The following is a 19058-nucleotide window of genomic DNA, read 5'->3' as shown; positions in this document are numbered from 1 at the left end:
AAGGTGTGTTAGTGAAAAATGCAGAGCTTTGAGCATAAATCTATCCCATCCCTTAAGCTGAGTTACGGGTATCTAATAGTCGAGGCCATCGACTATAGCGTATTTTCTTGTACTTTTTAATCACACTTTTTATTAAAAAATCTTCACCGAGGGGATTTGGTCTTCTATTCCCACTGTGGATCGTCTAATGGTGAGGCGGATACAGTTTTCAAAAAATGTTAAAGTAGCAATAAGCTAAATATTCTTCTCCATAAATATGTTTGAACAGCAAAACTTGAATCTATTTATTGAATATGTTTATTTTTTGTAATAGGCACCCATCATATTCATCAAGCTACGATGAAAAATCGCTCTCCAATCCAGTCTCTGCGTCTATTTTGACAATATAAGCTTCCGCTTTACAAGACTCTTAACCTTCTCCTTGATCGCGATTTCTTTCGCTCGAACATGGTCCATTTTGTTCCTAGAGTCTGTGGTTGATGTTGTGATACTCTCTTCGCTTGTATCATAGAAAATTTTGCGTTTCTTTTCATTTTGTTCCGGCTTATTAATAAGATTGTCTTTAACTGTATCAAAGGCTTTATTATGTTTCGCATTTAAATGCCGTCATAAATTAGTTCAATGGTGTCCAGCAAGTTTGGCGCCTTATATGATGCAAGTGGATTGGTTGACTGTTTTATCAAACTTAAAAAAAAGTGTTCTTCCCTATTCATTTTAAGTAATAAGCACAAATCACTTGAACTTTGGAGCAGCGTCCGTCTCGCACAATTTATTCTGACTAACATTTTTAACTGAGCTATACGAGAGCACACAGACATACAAGCTAAGTACATACCCAGTCGTAAGTTCGGGAACGTATTCCAAAAATAAATAGTTCTAGGTCGTATCTTTTTTACGCAAAACAACCCGCATGCAAATTTTGCAGGGCAAATGTGCGTGCTAGGTGCAGTCTATTTCGGTGCCTTCTAGATGTGTTTCAATATAATGCATACAGGTTTATTTTGCTGGGAATGTAAAAAAAAAAAAACAAAAATGAAAACAAAATGAAAATTAAACTGTTGCCGATGCCAGTTTTTTAACGACAGTTTTTTTTCGGTACTGTTCTCTTGACAAACAAATAATAAAGACAAAACAAAACATGCAAGGAAGCGCGCGGTTTTTCTTGTCTCTTACATTTCTCGTTAGTTCTACTTCTGAGAAGTGAAGTTCGTGGCACGTGATTTGAAAAATGTTGTTGCTGTCTGCCACCAATTTTACATTAACATTTTCATAGGTAGATAATTTAGTTCAATATGAACACAATAAAATAACATAATACATATGTACAATTGTACATATGTACATTGAATATACAAACTAAAAAAAATTAATTAAATAAAATAATAATTAATTGTGTGTAAATTGTACATAAAACAGTGTAATTGTGCCAAAATAAATAGATTGTATATTTATAATATACATACACATGTATGTAAATATATAATATTAAATTTGCTTTATATCTTTCAGAATCGCAAAAAATGAATGGGCACACTAAGAACTGAACTGCGTTAATGATAAAAGTACATAAATAAGAAAGAAGCTGCAAAGCCCCGTACAGAAGGGGAGTGATTCCGATCATAAATTAGTTGCGTCCTTCAATATTGAAATAAAAAACAAGGAAGAACGCTATAGTCGAGTGTCTCGACTATCAGATACCCGTTACTCAGCTAAAGGGACCAAAGGGAAATGAAGATATGCAAGCAGCATATCAATATGTGGTTATGTGGGCGTTATGCGCGTTAGAGTGGGCGTGGCAAACTTTTTTTTAGATCAATCGATAGGTATTGACAAGACCAATACATTTCAGTTTGTATCTAGCATGAAAATTTTGGCCGCCACAGGCTTGGGCGTATTGTGGGCGTTAGATTGGGCGTGGCATAATTGCAAATCAAACTTGCGCTGCGTACAGGGCTACGGAATCTGAGATCCCATTTCTCTATCTTTGATAGTTAAAATTTTTATTCTAGCATCAAAAGCATGTAGGAGCCACAGTTTTGGGCGGTTTGTGGGCGTTTGAGTGGGCGTGCACATTTCTGAAACAAACTTGCGCTGCGCAGGAATCTCAGGAATCTGCATGCCCAGATCTCAGCGTTCATACGGACAGACGGACATGGCTAGATCCACTCGGCTAGTGATCCTGATCAAGAATATACATATATACTTTATGGGGTCGGAAACGCTTCCTTCTGCCTGTTACATACTTTCCGACGAATCTAGTATACCCTTTTACTCTACGAGTAACAGGTATAAAAATATGAATTTTAAATCCAGTTTTATGTATTCCTTGGTAAAACTTACAGATATTTGATTTTTGAAAGCATCTAAGTGCGTTAAAAAGGAGTGCGTCCAGAATGTGTATAGTTTGATGCATCTGGGTGCATTCCTGGGTACATGTTCCAGGTGCATTAAAAAAGAGTGCGTCCAGAATGTGTCTAGTTTGTTGCATCTGAGTGCATTCCTGGTGCTATAATTCAGTCATTTACGACTGGGTACCGAGCTATACAAGAAAAACACATATACATGCACACACTCCGCAGGTACACGCCAAGTAATGTTCACACCCTTCACTTTAAAAAAAAAAGTTTCACTCGTGAATCACCTTGTGAATACCACGAGTGAAGAACAAGTTATACTCCATGTAGACAATTGTATTGGATGTCCGCTTTTCGCATGTGAAAATTCAAATCAAAATTTTTCAAAGTCACTCGGGATTTTACGTGTTCCTTATACTCATTTGTCGTATTGCCTGTCTCCTGCTGGTGACACATCCCACGTGAAATCACTTGTGAAATTCAGAATATATTAATGAGTTTTCACTTATAAAATCACCTGCAAGTGTCACAATGTGAGTATAATTAAGACCGTCGTCGCGTCGTTTTGCTTTTCACACAAGCACGACTTCTTTGGATCAGATCTCGTCAAATACTGCCTCTACTCGTCGTTCTCGTCTTATCGTCGTTGTTCTCCTCTGTTGGGGCGGGGTGGCTTGACCGTTGAAAATAGTTGAAGCTCCAAGATCGAATGGTACGCAAAAAACACGGGGGTACTTTGGGGTTTTTACGCGACGTGCATAGATGTTTATTTGTACACTTGGAAATAAGAACTGCTTAAGCCTATGCAGCAATGTGTGATGCCGATCTTGGCAAGTGAGACAGTTGTGAGCGCTTGTGCAATCCCGGAGTTGATGGCTGCTTGCAAAACAATTGGAGCACAACTGCTTCTTTTGAATATAGGCTAGGCGATCGTCTACCGTCATTTGTAGGAAGCGTGGACATATACGCACGGGGTGGTTCTTCTTCGAACACAGATCGCAGCCTTTGGGTATCGGAACTAGCCTTGTGTTGAAGGAATTTATTTTTGGAAATTCTGCCACTCGATTTGTGTCTTTGGACCGGACGTGGTGGAAATTGGCAGATCGGAAGCTATCGGCGGCCTCAAGAGTTCGATGGCGCTCCGTCAAATAGGAATCAAGCTTAAGCCACGTAGGAATTTCGTCTTTATTTTGGATGGCTTGCTCCCATAATGAGAGAGTAAGCTTTGGTAGATTTGTCGAGCACATATAAACCAGGATAGGGCCCCAACTCTCAATATTAACACCGGAAAAATTTAAGGAAGTTAAGCAACCTTGAAAAGTGCGTTGAAGTTCCTTTAAGGCTGCTCCCGACTCCTGTGCTATGGATTGCACATTGAAAAGTGTTTTCAGGTGACTGTTCACCTGCAATCCCTTATTTTCGAAACGCTCAGTTAAGTTGTTCCAGGCTGAGCGAAAGCTATCATTGGTGAGTGGGGATCTTGAAACTATGGAATGAGCTTTGCCACTTGTTTTTGAATTTAAGTGGTATAATTTTTCAACGGGCGTTAGACTCGGATTGTCTATGTATATTGCCGTGAAAAGGTTCCGGAAAGTCGGCCAGCGAAGATAATCGCCAGAGAAAACCTCTGTGTCAATAGGAGGGAGCCGAAAGCCATAAGACGTGGAATTTGGGACGGACTTACTGGAGCTTGAGGTATTTGGGAGGAGCCTTTTTGGATATGTTCCATCAGATGCGCGGGAAATATTTCATAAGTGGAGTACGTTTGGTAATACTTGGACTTTAGTATGGATTTCGTGTCTGCAGCGCTCTCGCCTGCAGCTATAACGCAGTCGGACCACATGTCGTATGCTGCCTTTACCGTTTGCCACAAGGAATTGAGGTGATCGCGACGGATTTTACAGGCGGATAACGTTGGGGTAGGAGCACCTGGAGCGTTCACAGTGGCCTCAAAGTGAATCAGACAGTCAGCTTTGGCCATAAATCGGGTTAAAGCGGATTTTACTGATGTTGCCATGACGTTAAATTATTTAGAATTTTAATTCAGAAGTAAGGAAACGGATTGGAATCAAATTGGAATTTAGGAACCAATTAAGATTGTAAATATATACGGTCACACTGTCGGATAGGCAGAGTCAATAAATATTTATTATATCGGATGGTCGGACTTATGTAAAGAATTACGGACTTTAATATTGTATGTTTGGAAGGAACATTTATTGTGAGCTCTTGACCCACTGTGCACTGGCGAAGGTATCGATATACGTATGTATGTGTGTACATATGTGGATTGCGAGTAGCAGAATAACGTTGCGGGAATGGGAAAGACTTCGCTTATGTTTGTATGTCGGTGCGTTTGTTTGTCACCTGCACAACAAAATTGCAAACGATTTGCTGGAGTAAATTTGTGGAATTTGTAACTTTGTTTTTAATATTGGAAATAGTTTAGTTTAATTTGTAGGTCGAGAAAAGTAGTTGGAGTGGACTGTATTAGAAAGAGTAGTTATAGTGGACTGTATTAGAATATTTATGTAAATATACACACGCAGCTGGAACACAGTAAAAAATAAAGAGTGCAAATCTTAAGGAAAAATTTTATGACCGCGAATTTTTTACTGCGGCTGAGCTATATTTTACACACGATTGGAATTGAAAATATATATGAGAAATATTGTAGTTTAATAGTAGCACTGAAATATCTACTGGAATGGTTTCAAGTGTACAATTGTGGGCAAAGGAAACTGGATTATTATCGGGCACAAGTAACGGAATTGAAATACATATATTCAATGCAGTTGCGTCGGATTAATCACTTTTGGATTTAGACAATATATCATACAGAAAGTTAGTCGAAATAGGGTTCGAATAACTGGCTGCATGACCAGCAATTATAGTAAGTGGAACATATCTGGAGCGGTTCAAGCCTGCTGGGATAAAATCAAAGAAAACTCCAGGAGAGGAAAATCCAAAGATTTTGAAATCCGGCTTCGACTGGACCAAAATGTTGGGGCGGGGTGGCTTGATCGTTGAAAATAGTTGAAGCCCCGAGATCGAATGGTACGCAAAAAACACGGGGGTACTTTGGGGTTTTTACGCGACGTGCATAGATGTTTATTTGTACACTTGGAAATAAGAACTGCTTAAGCCTTTACTTTTTTTGGATCGTCTTCTTCTGGAATGTGTGTTACTGCTCGTCGTTCTCGTTGTCTAGATCGGGATAGTTAGGGTGATTCTCGTAATATCACCCCACATTCGGTCATTCTAATCAAACATTCGCCTCGAATGTTTCGTCGTTGTCATCGTGGATGGGCCATGGCTTGAGATATTCGGCACAGGTTGAAGAAATTTTTGGACCGTCTGAGTTGCCGACTTTCTGGACATCGTAGGCGTTGTTGTGCTTGACTTTCGAGATTTGGTAAGGACCCAAAAACTTCGGCTTTAATTTGAGACCTCCGCCAAATTGTGTGCGCTTTATGGCTACAATGTCGCCAACGTTGTAAAGCCTTGCTGGTTTGCGTCGCAGATTGTACGTCTTTTTGTTTTCCGATTGAAGCTTTTAAATTTGTGATTTTGCTTTTAGCCTTAGATCGTTTCGAGAGTCCTGAAACAGCGCTATGGTTTCGTTGCTGATTAGCTCACGGAGCTGTTGATCATCTTTGTTTCTCATTTTGACACCGATTAGAAGCTCAAAAGGTGTGGCGTTAATGCTCTCGAGAAAGTAGAGTTGATGGCTTGTTGAACTCGATCAACGTGTCTGTACCATTTTGTAGGATCATCCACACTGAGTTTTGACAAAACTGGAATAATTATGGCATTGAGTCGCTCCACTTGTCCTTTAACCCGTGGTAGGCCTGTCGTAGACTTGACTACCTTTATATTTTCATCGTCGCAATACTGGAGAAAATCTTGGGCTAAGAAAGCTGAACCTTGATCCAAAATGATACAAGCTGGTTTACCAAACACATTACTTTGTCCTCGTAGCTTTGTAATGACTTCGCTTGCGGTCGCGGACTTTGTAGGATAAAGCCAGCAGAACTTCGTAAAGGAATCGATGACGGCGAGTATGTGTTTGTAATTCTTGCTTGTAGAATCTAGTGGACCTAAGAAGTCGATGTGGTAGGTGTGCAATGTAAAGTCTTCTTTGTGCAATGGATGCAGCCAGCCCTCCTGCTTGCCGCGCTTGCGGTTGCTTAAAATTCACGGAATACAGCAGTCGATGAATTTCTTTATTTTTCGTCATTTTTTCGTCAGTGTTTTGGATGAAACATTCATTGTAAATCATCTCCTTTGTCTTTTTGACGGCAAAATGTCCTCGGTCGTGTGCTCTGTCTATGATCTGTCTTTCCATGTCTCTGGGAACAAATAGAAGTTCTGCGTCGTTGACTATCTTGTGTAAGATTCCGGACTTAAGAAAATAGTCGTCGTAGGGTGAGTCAGAGTCTTCGATTATTTTGCAGATAGCCTTCAAGTGTTCGTCCTTTTCTTGAGCTTGTTTAAAACCAAGGGCTACGGAGTCGTCAACGATGGTCATTATTGGGTACCTGGAAAAAGGGTCAACGTGCTTCATACGTGTACCTGAACGGTGTTTGACTTTGTAGTCGTACTCTTGAAGCAATAATACCCAACGTGCCACTCTAGTGCACAGACTTTGCTTGTCCAGCGTCTTGGTGAATGCATTGCAATCGGTCCCAATCTTGAATGGGATGCCATGAAGACAAACTCTGAACTTGGTTATAGCTTCGATGATCGCTAGCACTTCTAACTCGTAGCTGGAATATTTACGCTGCGCATCCGTGGTTTTCCTACTCATAAAGTAGACTGGGTGAAATTGGCCGTCGTCAGCTGATTTCTGCAAAAGCACGGCGCCAAACCCGTCTATGGAGGCGTCAGTGTGTACCTCGGTTTCGTCATTCGGGTTGTAAATAGCTAAAGCAGGTTTGGAAGTCAGGTATATCTTTAGGGATTCAATAGCGTTCTCTTCATCAGGGCCAATAACAAATTCAGCTTTATTTTTGGTAAGGTCAGTCAAGGGTTTCGAAATCAGAGCATAATTCTGGATATCCTGTGAGACCTGGAAAACTTTCTAGCTGCATTAGGTTCTGTGGCGTCTTAAATTTCGAAACTGCGTCGATCTTCTGAGGAGTCAGAGAAATGGTTTTGTTTTCGATAATGTGACCTAAGAGGTTAAGCTCGAGACCATATTCGCTGCAAGTTGATATAACTTCGTTGAGATTCGATACCGCCTCCTTTTCGTCCTTCGCTGGGATAATTATGTCGTCTACATAAGGGAGAGCGATTCCTCTACGGGACATAGTTCGGAAAATCGCATTTATGTGTCTCTGAAACACACCTGGTGAGTTTGACAAATCAAAAGGCAACTTTAGGAATTGGTATTGCCCACTCTGCGTCACTAATGAGGTATACTTCCTGCTAGATTCGGCGACTGGCACATGGAAAAAGCCATTCCGCAAATCGGTTGTGCTGAATACCAACGCTTTTTGCAAGCGGTCGAGCTGGTCGTCAATCAGGGGCAACGGAAAATGATCTTTTACGATTACCTTGTTTATACGCCTGAAATCTGCGAAGAGTCGTTGCGATACGTCGATTTCCTTCGCAAGCACCACCGGGCTTGTGAATTCGGAGTCGGACTCCTCGATTATACCTTTATCCAACCATTGCTCGATCTGTTCGTCGATAACGTTCGTTTCAGCAAAAGCGAATCTGCGCGGACTCGAGAAAATTGGCGATTCGTCGTTTAGAATGATTTTCATTTCAATGTTTGTCGACTTCGATTTAAGCGGCTTGTAATTCATTATTAGTTCACTCACTTCTTGCTTCGCGCACTTACCAGCTGATTCGTTTATATCAAGTTCATCGTTATTAATAACCGTGTCAATTTTCAGCAAGTTAGATGGGATGTTCTCTTCGCAAAGATTATTTAAATTTCGCACACGTAAACCACTTGGACCGAATGATATTTCTGCTTGCAAACACAATTCCTCGCCGATGATCATACTAGTGTCCATACAATCGAGCGGAACTATGAAGAAATTCAAATCGTAGGCACTGCTGTCGATCCACACTGCTTGCTTGCACTGTCCAATTGGCTTGATCTTATTAGCATTGCGATTTTATCCAAATCCAATAAGGTATATACTGCACTCCTTCAGCTTCGGCAAAGCTAGCTCATCGTAAATGTCATCGCGCAAAATATTATATTTACTGCCTGTGTCGAAAAGAGTAATACAATTTTGGTTTTTGATTGAAACAACTTTGCTCGTCATGTTGTTGTGCTCACTTAAAGCACGTGCGATTGGCTTACACTATTCGACTAATTTGTCACCTTGAGGGCAGTTTTTGGAGATGTGACCGAATTTGTTGCATTTAAAACACTTTCTGCCTTTCTCTTTGTTGTTGCAGCCACTAGACAGATGTCCCTTCTCGCCACAATTGTAGCAAACGATTTCTTTCTTGCCAGTTTTCGAAGCACCGTGCACTGCTTGAGCTTTCTTTTCTTTAGCACTGTTTTCGACGAAGTGGGATTTTGCACTGATCGTTTGGTAGTCCTTCAATTTGTATTTGAATTCGGTCATGTTTCTAGCTCCATAAAGCATCGATTTGTTAATTGAGAGTTCATCAATACCGTCGATCACGTATTGGATGAGAGCGTCTTCTTCAACATTTCCTGTACACTTTCGTTTGCGCGTCGTTTTCTCTCTCCAAGTTGCTTGTGAATTTGTTTGCTGCTCACTCTCGATCTGAACTCGCTCAACAAACACGATTTCAACGCACTCCACGAATTTATTCCTTAAGCGATTTTTTGGCAAAGATTAGCTTTTGCATATCGTTCCAACCCATAAGTATAGCTTTGGTCTTCAAAATCACTTATCCAGACGTCGACTGGAATTTCGTCTGTGCCCTCGAATTGTTTTATAGATTCCTCTATATCGCCAAAACTTAAAGAGAAACGAGGCGTTTCATTGTATTGAATTGGTACTGCTTGCGAATTATTCTTTTCGTCTCTTTCACTCGTTGGATTTGTTCCTGCGGAATTTGCAACCATACTCTCGATTTCGTCGTCGCTTTGATTCTCTTCGTCGTCATCTCTGTCTTCATCAGATTCCTCTGGATCTTTGTCTTCGTTGCCACCAAGGAGTTGGTCAAATCGAAGATTTTGAAAAATATGTTTTCGACGTCGTGGCTTTCAGTCAGTCTTTCAGTCAGTTTTGCCTGCACGAATACACTTTTGGCTTTATAAACTGCGTCATTTTCGTCGTATTGGAAACCAGAAAATTCGCGAAGTCGTTTGCGACTTTTCAAAGACAAGACAACTTTTTCAAAGACAAATTTGTGCAAAGCACGCATTTTTCAAATTGTTAGAAATTAAATCGTTTAGACACGCCATAATTGAAAAAATGAATGTTTCACGAAGGGTTTATGTGTCCACTCTTTCACCTTGTACAAAGTTTTCACTGATCACTTTTACCTTTCTCGGATAACTCCCGGACGAGCACCCAAATGTGGGGTTTTTACTATTTTTAAAGTATATAAGTTTAAGTATTTATTTAAATGATTAAATATGGTATGTCACCATGTGAGTATAATTAAGACCGTCGTCGCGTCGTTTTGCTTTTCACACAAGCACGTCTTCTTTGGATCAGATCTCGTCAAATACTGCCTCTACTCGTCGTTCTCGTCTTATCGTCGTTGTTCTCGTCCTTTACTTCTTTTGGGTCGTCTTCTTCTGGAATGTGTGTTACTGCTCGTCATTCTCGTTGTCTAGAGCGGGATTGTTAGGGAGATTCTCGTAATATCACTCCCACATATATGCTGCGCAAGTTTTTTAAAAATGTTAATGCTAAAATGTTTTTAACACTTAAATCAATTCTAACGGACTAAATTTCTATAACTTAACCCATTCGACCCCAGCGTTGCCTGTGAGCAATTTCAAATGTTTAACGGCTAACGGTAATCGTTTCTTCTATTATTGTCTGCTTATTCTTCGACATAACGGTGCTTGTATGTGTGTACTCATAATGTGATCAAAAAAAATCGAATTTGCACATCATTTGACGAAATTGTTTTCAAAAGAATAGACGTGCGTCGTAAAAAAAATTGTTGTGAAATTCTGAAGAATATTTAAAGTGACTGATTTACTCATAAAATATATATAAAAAGGCTAAAAGTATACATGAAATATTGTTAATCAATGAATAAGCAAAACTTTGCTAAGACTTAATTTAATTAATTTTCAATAATAACGAGGTGACGAATTTTCAAAGTTGTAAAGTTGCTTGTGGGCAACTTTGGGCCGTTGGAATACAGAATATATATACACCATAGTATGATACCAAAAGAGAAAGGTTTATCAAATGATGACATTGAGAGGATTATCAACTTCGATTGGGATGCCTCCACTGACGAAGAAAGTGGTGATGAAATGGAAGATATCTCTGCAGTGCTGGAGAAGAATTTAAAAGATATCGTGGACAAAGGAGAATCAATAGAAATTGAATATATTGACAACTTTATCAAAGAAGAATGTAACCAGGAACCTAGTGCTGTGGCTAAGAGTTGCTTTGAAAAAGTTGATCCCAAGACATTAAAATGGAGAACAAGGCCATTTGAAGCTCCAAAAAGTATTTGGGAAGCAGACGATAAACTCCAAGTCGGTAGCGTGATGACACCTGTAGAATATTTCTGCACCTTTTTTGATATCAAAGTAATTGACTTAATAACAAATCAAACGAATTTGTATGGGTTGCAAGAGCACGGCATAGAGCTTCAATGCACCGGAGATCTTATCAAGCGATATATTGGAATTTTGTTATACTTGGGAGTAATAAAAGTTCCGCAACTGAAAATGGCTTGGTCAAAAGAGTTAACGCTTACTGCCATATCAGATTCAATGCCACGAGGAAGGTTTGAAAAAATCAAACAATGTTTACATTTCAACGATAACACTAAACAATCCAAAAAAGGAGATGTGAATTATGATAAGCTGTACAAGATACGCCCTTTACTAGACATTCTCAAAGAAAGTTTCGGTAAACTACCCCAAGAAGAGCATCAAAGCGTTGATGAGCAAATCATTGCGTACAAAGGTATTCAAATTTAAATTTTACTAGAAAATATATCTTCAATTTAAACTTTGTTTCCAGGTCAATCGTCATATAAGCAATACTATCCAGCTAAGCCTCACAAATGGGGTCTGAAAATGTTTACTCGTGCTGGAACATCTGGATTAGTTTACAACTTTACGCTGTATGTTGGTAAAGGCACCTGCCCTTATTTAGCAAAAGGGCAAACCTTTCAAGCTTTATTTTGACAATTGGTTTACGTCAGTTAGTCTTTTGATTGCATTGAAGGAAATGGGCATATTTGCAACTGGAACTGTCCGCAAAAATCGCATAAGCAATTGCCAACTTCTTTCAGATGCAGAATTGAAAAAACGTGGAAGAGGATCTTTTGATACAAAATATGAAGTTAACAAAAATCTTGCATTTGTAAAATGGTTTGACAATAAGTCAGTTCAACTTCTATCTTCGTGTGAAGACCATCAACCAGTTGGGATATGCAAACGATGGAGTCCAAAAGATAAAGCTTACATTGATGTAGCAAGGCCTGCTATTGTAGCTTCGTATAATAAGGGTATGGGAGGAGTCGATTTAGCGGACATGCTCATGGAGTTGTACAAAGTCAACCACCGTTCCAGAAAGTGGTACATGAAAATTTTTTATTGGTGCTTGGGAACATCAATGACAAATGCATGGCTACTGTATTTTCAAATGATAAACCCGAACCAAAAGTATATGCCGCTTACAAAATTTCAAATGGAAGTTGCTCATGAGCTGCTACAATGTACTGACTCTACTTTGTTCGAAAAAAAGAGAGGACGGCCATCAAATGCACAAAGGGAAAGCTCAGTCATATCCTTGGGGTCTCCATCAAGCAGTGTGTCTTCGAACCAATCCAAAAAATATAGGTTTCAGCCCGATCCTACAACTTCTCTGCGTTACGATAAATTGGAACATTGGGTGGTATTTGCTGAAAAAGGACGTTGCAGATTGTGCAAGACAGGTACTCCAATGTCGAAATGCAATAAATGTAAGGTCCACCTTTGCTGCAACAACAATAAAAACTGTTTTATAAGTTACCATACTTAAATTTTTAAAATAAAAGAAATTAACTGTCACCTAAGGATTTTTCTTTAAGTTTACCACCACTGCCCAAGGTTGCTCACAAGCAACTTCCGGTAGCGCCAAAAATAGTTCTAAGGCCAATAAAAAGCGAATAGAGTAAAAAAAAATTTTTTAATTCTACAGGGAAAAAGTTGGGGTCGAAAAAAAAATTATTCTGTAATAATAATGTATACGTTAACATACCATCATAAACCATCATAAGTAAATTCAATTTACTTTATTTTACTATAATCAAATAATTTACTTTTATAAAACAATATTCGTTGTTTTTTTTTTCGATATACAATAATGCTCCTAAAATATTAGGGCATTCACATGTCGCTGCTCCACGAAAATTTTTCCCCGAAAAGTTAGTCGCTAGCCAAACATAACGGAGAGACGCCAAAAAAAATAAAGGACCGGCCGAAATTTGTCTCTGAGAGCGCCAAGTGCAGGCAGATTATAAGACAAAGAAAGAGAGGGAACCTTCGAGTATCGGCCTCTCTTTGTTGCACGATCGTTTTCGTAGGCAGTCTTCTACGCTGCGCCGACTTCTCTGTTGACGTTAACAGCGGCACAGCGTTTAAGGCACACAAAAAAAACAAAAAGCTTTTTTGTGTAAAATGTGTTCTGTCTTTTTCTAACGCCCAGAAGTGTCTCAAAAGTTACTTCTTCGCGAGCCCTACCCTTTTTGATTTTGTAAAATATTTTTGATCGCCTTTTTATCGCGCAGAAGTGTTTCAGATGTTACTTCTTCGCGATCCCGATTCCATTTTGTTTTTGTAAAATGTGTTCTATCGTGTTTTTATCGCGTAGATGTTAATAATAAGACAGACAGACAGACGATGAAAAGGGTCCCGAGTCAGCACATGAGCCGACCGAGCAAACAAAATCTCTCAACGGTTGAGCAGAGCGCAAGTCTAAGGCAAACGAAATTTTAGGGTTGTTCATTGACAGCTTCGCTTGGGGTCAGTGTGTGATGGGTTTTTTTCTGACAGCCAGCACAAGTGAGACCTTTTTTTAAGAGCTCTGTGTAAAATATATTTAAATTAAAATTAAACTTTGTCCTAATAATAATATGCTCAGTTATAAAGCGGGCTATAATAATTGTAAGTATAAAAAGCATTGCAACATATTTAAATTAATTATTTTTACTATTTTAACATATTTGATCAAAATAAAATAAAATAAAAGTTTATAAATGTAATTTTAGGACTTGAATCTGGCGGGCTTATTATACGGCACACTCGCAGCGGGTTAAGTTATATGGCAACTCTTAGTCGTCGTTTAGCGTTCGTGAAGAACACAATACAATTTATGTGAAACAAAAAGAACTCTGTAGAACTAATCTAAGCACATCTATGTTTAAACTTTATCCCAATAAACCATTGCAAATATAACAATTCCTACAATTTGGGGGCTCATCCGGGATTGACGCAAACATTAGAGTGCAGAAGTGCGTTTTTACAAACACGGCATCTGGAGGGCAAGAGTTTTAAGAAGAGCAGCACGGAGTCTGGAGTAGCAGATATTGTTGGAAGGCAACGACGTCGGCGGAAAGGCAGCGACGTCAGCGAACAAGCAAGTATAATCTATATATAGGCATATAATCTTATTGTTACACTTAAATATTGTTACTGTTAAGCTTATATCAAATTTCATCTCAAAAAGAAAAAGAAATGTTAATGCGATGCGACGATTGGCGCGCAAAGCTACTAGAACAACATTTATCCACAGGCGGTAGAAAGCGCGATTTACATGATAGACTCTTGGCTCACTTTGGTATTCAGGACGATGATGATAACAACGATTCAGATGGAGTCTAATCTGTAGCTACCGCTCTCGATTGTCCAGTGCAGGCAGCGCCTATAAGCAGTTCTTTGTTTACACTTAAAGATGTAGAGGGCAGTGTTTCAAGTTTTGCAGGTACAAGTAGTCCAGATATAGATCAGTGGACTTAGGAGTTGGAGAAATGTGCTTTGACTGTGCAGTGGAGCCAGATTCAAATATTCATTTATTCTAAGCAGTTGCTCAGTGCTCAGGTCCATCGCAAGCTAGGTCAACGTCCGCAGAGAAAAGGAGAGACACTTCAGGAATATTTTTATGCTTTGATGGAAATAGTAAAGCCAGTTAACCTAGACGAAGAGAGTTTGATAGAGTATTTTTTTGAAGTTCCAGATGCTAGGGCAAACAAAATAATATTGAATCAGGCGAAAACCATAAGTGATTTGAAGGAGCAGATCGAAATATACAATAAGATTCGCGGTTTATACAAGAATGAAGCGCGTGTAGCTGAGGCAGAAGGTTTCAAAAGCTTCGACTCAAAACAAGAGCTTGTACGTAAATGCTTTAAGAGCGGGGATCCGTCCCATTTAAAGAAAGATTGCAAGGAGAAGTGTAGCCATAATTGTTATCGGTGCGGACAGCCAGGTCACCGTGCTGCACAGTGCAAAATCGAAGTTGAAGTAAAACAGCAGAGCAATGCTTATGCCATTCAAGTGGAGAATGCAGCTACTAAGCCAAAAAGCGAAAAATTATTAAAACTTCCTACGCTCGATTCAAAGGACTCGTCGCCACAGGCGCAGATCTATGCCGAATGCGCAGGAACATTTTCCTCAAACTAGGCAACGAAACTCTCACCGGAAAAGAAAAGTGTTTGACGGGAATAGGCAAGCTCTAATTTTTGGGAGCATTGTCGTACCTGTTGAAATAGAAAACATGCACATGAAGGTGGAGTTTCACGTGGTTCCAGATGAGGAAATGGGCTTCAACGCAATTTTGTGCAGAACTATCGTGGATATTGTGGACATGAAAGTTACTAAAGAAGGCACTGAGTTTATGCGTCGGAATGAATCAAAAACCAATTTCGGGTCCGATTTTTTGCAAGATTTTAAGGGCATGCGTGCAGAACAGGCAGCAGTTTTCACATGGAGACCGTGCTAGACAAGCTGAAAGGGTCAAAGATATTCACTACTTTGGATCTAACACTACTTTAGATCCACAATCCGATTGAATCAGGCTCTCGAAAATATACATCATTTGTGACCCAATCTGGACAATTTGAAATCCTTTATGTACCATTTGGCATATCAAATTCACCGGCGGTTTGCACAAGATTCATCATGGCAGTTCTGAGGTAGCTCATCGCCACTAATGTTGTTGTTGTGTACATGGACGATGTAATCATAACCAGTTAAGACTTTGAAGAAGGACTTGCTAAGTTAAAAGATGTCTTGCAGGTTGCTTCTGGGAACGATTTACGTACCAACTGGAGTAAGTGCCAAATATTGCACAGTAAAGTACAGTTCCTAGGATACATCATTCAAAGTGGAACCATCACCCCAGGTCCGAAAAGTTTCAAGATTCCACACAACATGACAAAACCGCCATTCAGCGATTCCTAGGTCTGACTTCTTACTTCCGAAAGTTGATAAACGGGTACGCAAGTTATCCTTCAAACGGTTCCACTTATGGAATTTATAAACAAATTTTTGAATTCAATCTCAGCTATGTTGCCCCAACCCGTAAAACGGTTCCACTTATGGAATTTATAAACAAATTTTTGATTTCAATCTCAGCTATGTTGCCCTTGCTTTAAGCGATATTGCCTTTGCTTAAGATTCTGACTTTGCCTTTTCCATTAACTTCGAGGGCCGCGCTTGACCGTCCTGCTAAGATAAATAAACCAATCGTAAAGTAAACACAAGCTTCCGTTCGAAGCCCAAACTCTTTCTTTCGAAGCCAACAGTATTGCGTTCTAAGTTCAGATCATATTGCGTTCCGATTTTCAATCAAATTGCATCGGTCAGCATAATTTAATTTCACAACGAGATGCGACAGTTTCAGCATAAGCTTTTATGTTAAACAAAAATTAAAGTTCTGCTTCTGGTCGAGGTTTGTTGGATAAATTTTTAGAATTAGGAAGTATGTCTTTTTCGGATTGAAGCCGCAATCAGTCATACCAAATAATTAAAAGTAAAAGTGTCATGATGTATAAGTGAGATTGTGAATTAATGTCAAGCACCAATAAAATAAAATTTAAAAATAAAAAATATATATTTTTAAAACAACGATAACGAATAAAATTATTTGGCGCCCAACGTGGGGCTGCATCATCAAAAATTCTAGGAAAAAACAATTTAATTAAAAATAAAAATTACATTAAAAAACGGAACTCGGAAAAATTAAAACATCCACACAAAACAAAGATACAGTGATCGTAATAAGTTTTAAATGAAAAAAAAAATGAAATAATACATTTAAAATAAACATTAAGTTGTTTAAATGGGGGACTGAAGATCAAACTCATAAACATAAAAAACACTATTTAAAACAAAACAAACTCTAAGCGGCAAAAAATAATTTTAGAAAATTCAAAAACCAACCAAATAACGATAAGGTCTTTAAAAAATCATAAATTTAAGACAATACAATTTTTAAAAACTAAAGAACAATCTGTAAAATCTAATAGATAGTTTCCTTAAAACAAGGTATAAAAAGCAAATAGTTAAGGAGGTTATGCCTAGGTTAGGTTAGGTTAGGGCGGCTGTCGGACTATGGTCCGACACACTTAGACCTCTATGGGTCCATTGTGATACCGCATGATCTCGTTTTTTCTTCTCTAGGGTCCCATATCTAGTAAGTTTTAACCTGTGTTAAGCTGATCAGCATGTCTTCCACCCGGAAGATTTTATAAAGGCACTTATGTTTTTGAGATTAATCTTCGATATTTCGGTAAGATCGTCGATGAAGGGACTTCCTAAGTGTTTCAGTCTGAGTCTGCATAGGGCTGGGCAGAAGCAGAGAAGGTGTTCTACCGTTTCCTCTTCTTCCTCTTCCCTGCAGCTTCTGCAAAAACCATTTTGTGAGGCTTTTAGCCTGCCGGCATGTGTGCCAACAAGCCAGTGGCCTGTAAGAGCTCGAATCAACATCCCACACCCTGTGCGGCTGAATTTGAGTAATTCAGAGGTTTTTTTGTTGTTTATCACAGGCCATGTCTGGTGAGAGATACGACACTGTGGTGCGTTTTGCCAATGGGTGTTGGCTAGTTTGTTAAAGTAGTTTTTTATATTTAGCTTGCAAGTTGCCATGGGCATACCGACATTCTCCTTTTCTGGGAGGAGAGGCTTGATGGTTCCCTGCCTGGCTAACTCGTCCGCTATGCAGTTGCCTACGATATCCCGGTGACCCGGAGCCCATATTAGGCTGATAGTAAACTGTATAGCCATCTCGTGGAGAGTCTAAGTAGGGGTGATAGTACACCTCCTTGCGGGGTGCCTCTGTTCACTAGACTAGTCTGGGTAGAGGACCCTAGTGTGGCTGTGACCGTTCTGCTTATCAGCAATTTATGGATCAACCCCACCATTGACGGCTCAGCCCCTAGTTCTGTGAGAGATTCTGTTATTGCAGTGGGAAGTACGTTACTGAAGGCTTTCTTCAGCCAGTTGATGGCTATTTGTCCTGCTTGTTGGATGTGAGCCGGTGTTATACCGTCCGGTCCCGGCGATTTGTTTGGCTTATGCCTAATAAAATAATAATTAACAGTAGAAACAGAATCATACACAAAGATAATATTAAGAATTAATAAACTATTTTTTCTTAAGCACGTTATTGCACGATTTTTATGCGGTGAGAAATCAATTTGTAAAAAAATAAGAGAGAAAAATAAAAAAAATAGACATTATCCAAGATGGTGCTATTTTAATAAATTGTAACAATATTGTCAACCACTCCGAGTTAGGCAGATAATTTTTAATAACATTTTGGTACAACCACAATTAATAACGTTTCATATACCAATTTAGAAAACCAAATTCTTAACTAAATAGCTACGAACCACTTCAAAAATATAAATATAAATAACTCAGAACTCACTTTAGATAATATAATCATTTTAAATCCATTCATTAAAATTAATAATACCAAAATATCTATACCCTTTGTATTATTAATTTTAATCATTATATATTTGATTTCTCTACATATTATTAAATATATATATATATATATTTGTAACTAAAAAACAACGGCCAAAAAAAGAGTTAAGAGATCGCTTAAAGGAAATTCATAATGAATCAGGACGATCCATTTTAGAAGAGGAAAGTTATCGATTTTAATCATTATATATTTGATTTCTCTACATATTATTAAATATATATATATATATATTTCTAACTAAAAAACAACGGCCAAAAAAAGAGTTAAGAGATCGCTTAAAGGAAATTCATAATGAATCAGGACGATCCATTTTAGAAGAGGAAAGTTATCGATCCCATGAAACGGTTCCACAATTTATAAACAAATTTTTGAATTCAATCTCAGCTATGTGAAACGGTTCCAGATTCTGCCTTTGCCATTTCCATTAACTTCGAGGGCCGCGCTTGACCGTCCTGCTAAGATAAATAAACCAATCGTAAAGTAAACACAAGCTTCCATTCGAAGCCCAAACTCTTTCGTTCTAAGTTCAGATCATTTTGCGTTACGATTTTCAATCAAATGGCATCGGTCAGCATAATTTCATTTC

The 19058-nt window shown here is 38.8% G+C and overlaps 1 protein-coding gene across 3 annotated transcripts in view; it reads right to left on the bottom strand.

The window, feature by feature from the left end:
* The window catches only part of LOC139354746 (uncharacterized), a 125163-nt gene that overhangs the window by 13701 nt on the left and 92404 nt on the right, over positions 1-19058 (bottom strand). Inside the window, exon 4 of one of the 3 annotated variants that reach the window (XR_011605599.1) lies at positions 836-1004. The exons of the other annotated variants lie outside the window; for them this stretch is intronic. The gene's annotated coding sequence lies outside the window, so the exon portion shown is untranslated. The remainder of the gene's footprint in view (positions 1-835; positions 1005-19058) is intronic. 3 annotated transcript variants of the gene reach the window in all.

This window comes from Drosophila suzukii, unplaced genomic scaffold (assembly GCF_043229965.1).
Source record: "Drosophila suzukii unplaced genomic scaffold, CBGP_Dsuzu_IsoJpt1.0 scf_19, whole genome shotgun sequence".
NCBI classification, from domain to species: domain Eukaryota; kingdom Metazoa; phylum Arthropoda; class Insecta; order Diptera; family Drosophilidae; genus Drosophila; species Drosophila suzukii.
The sequence above is the reverse complement of the archived record's forward strand: the minus strand, read 5'-3'. Positions and strand labels throughout refer to the sequence as shown.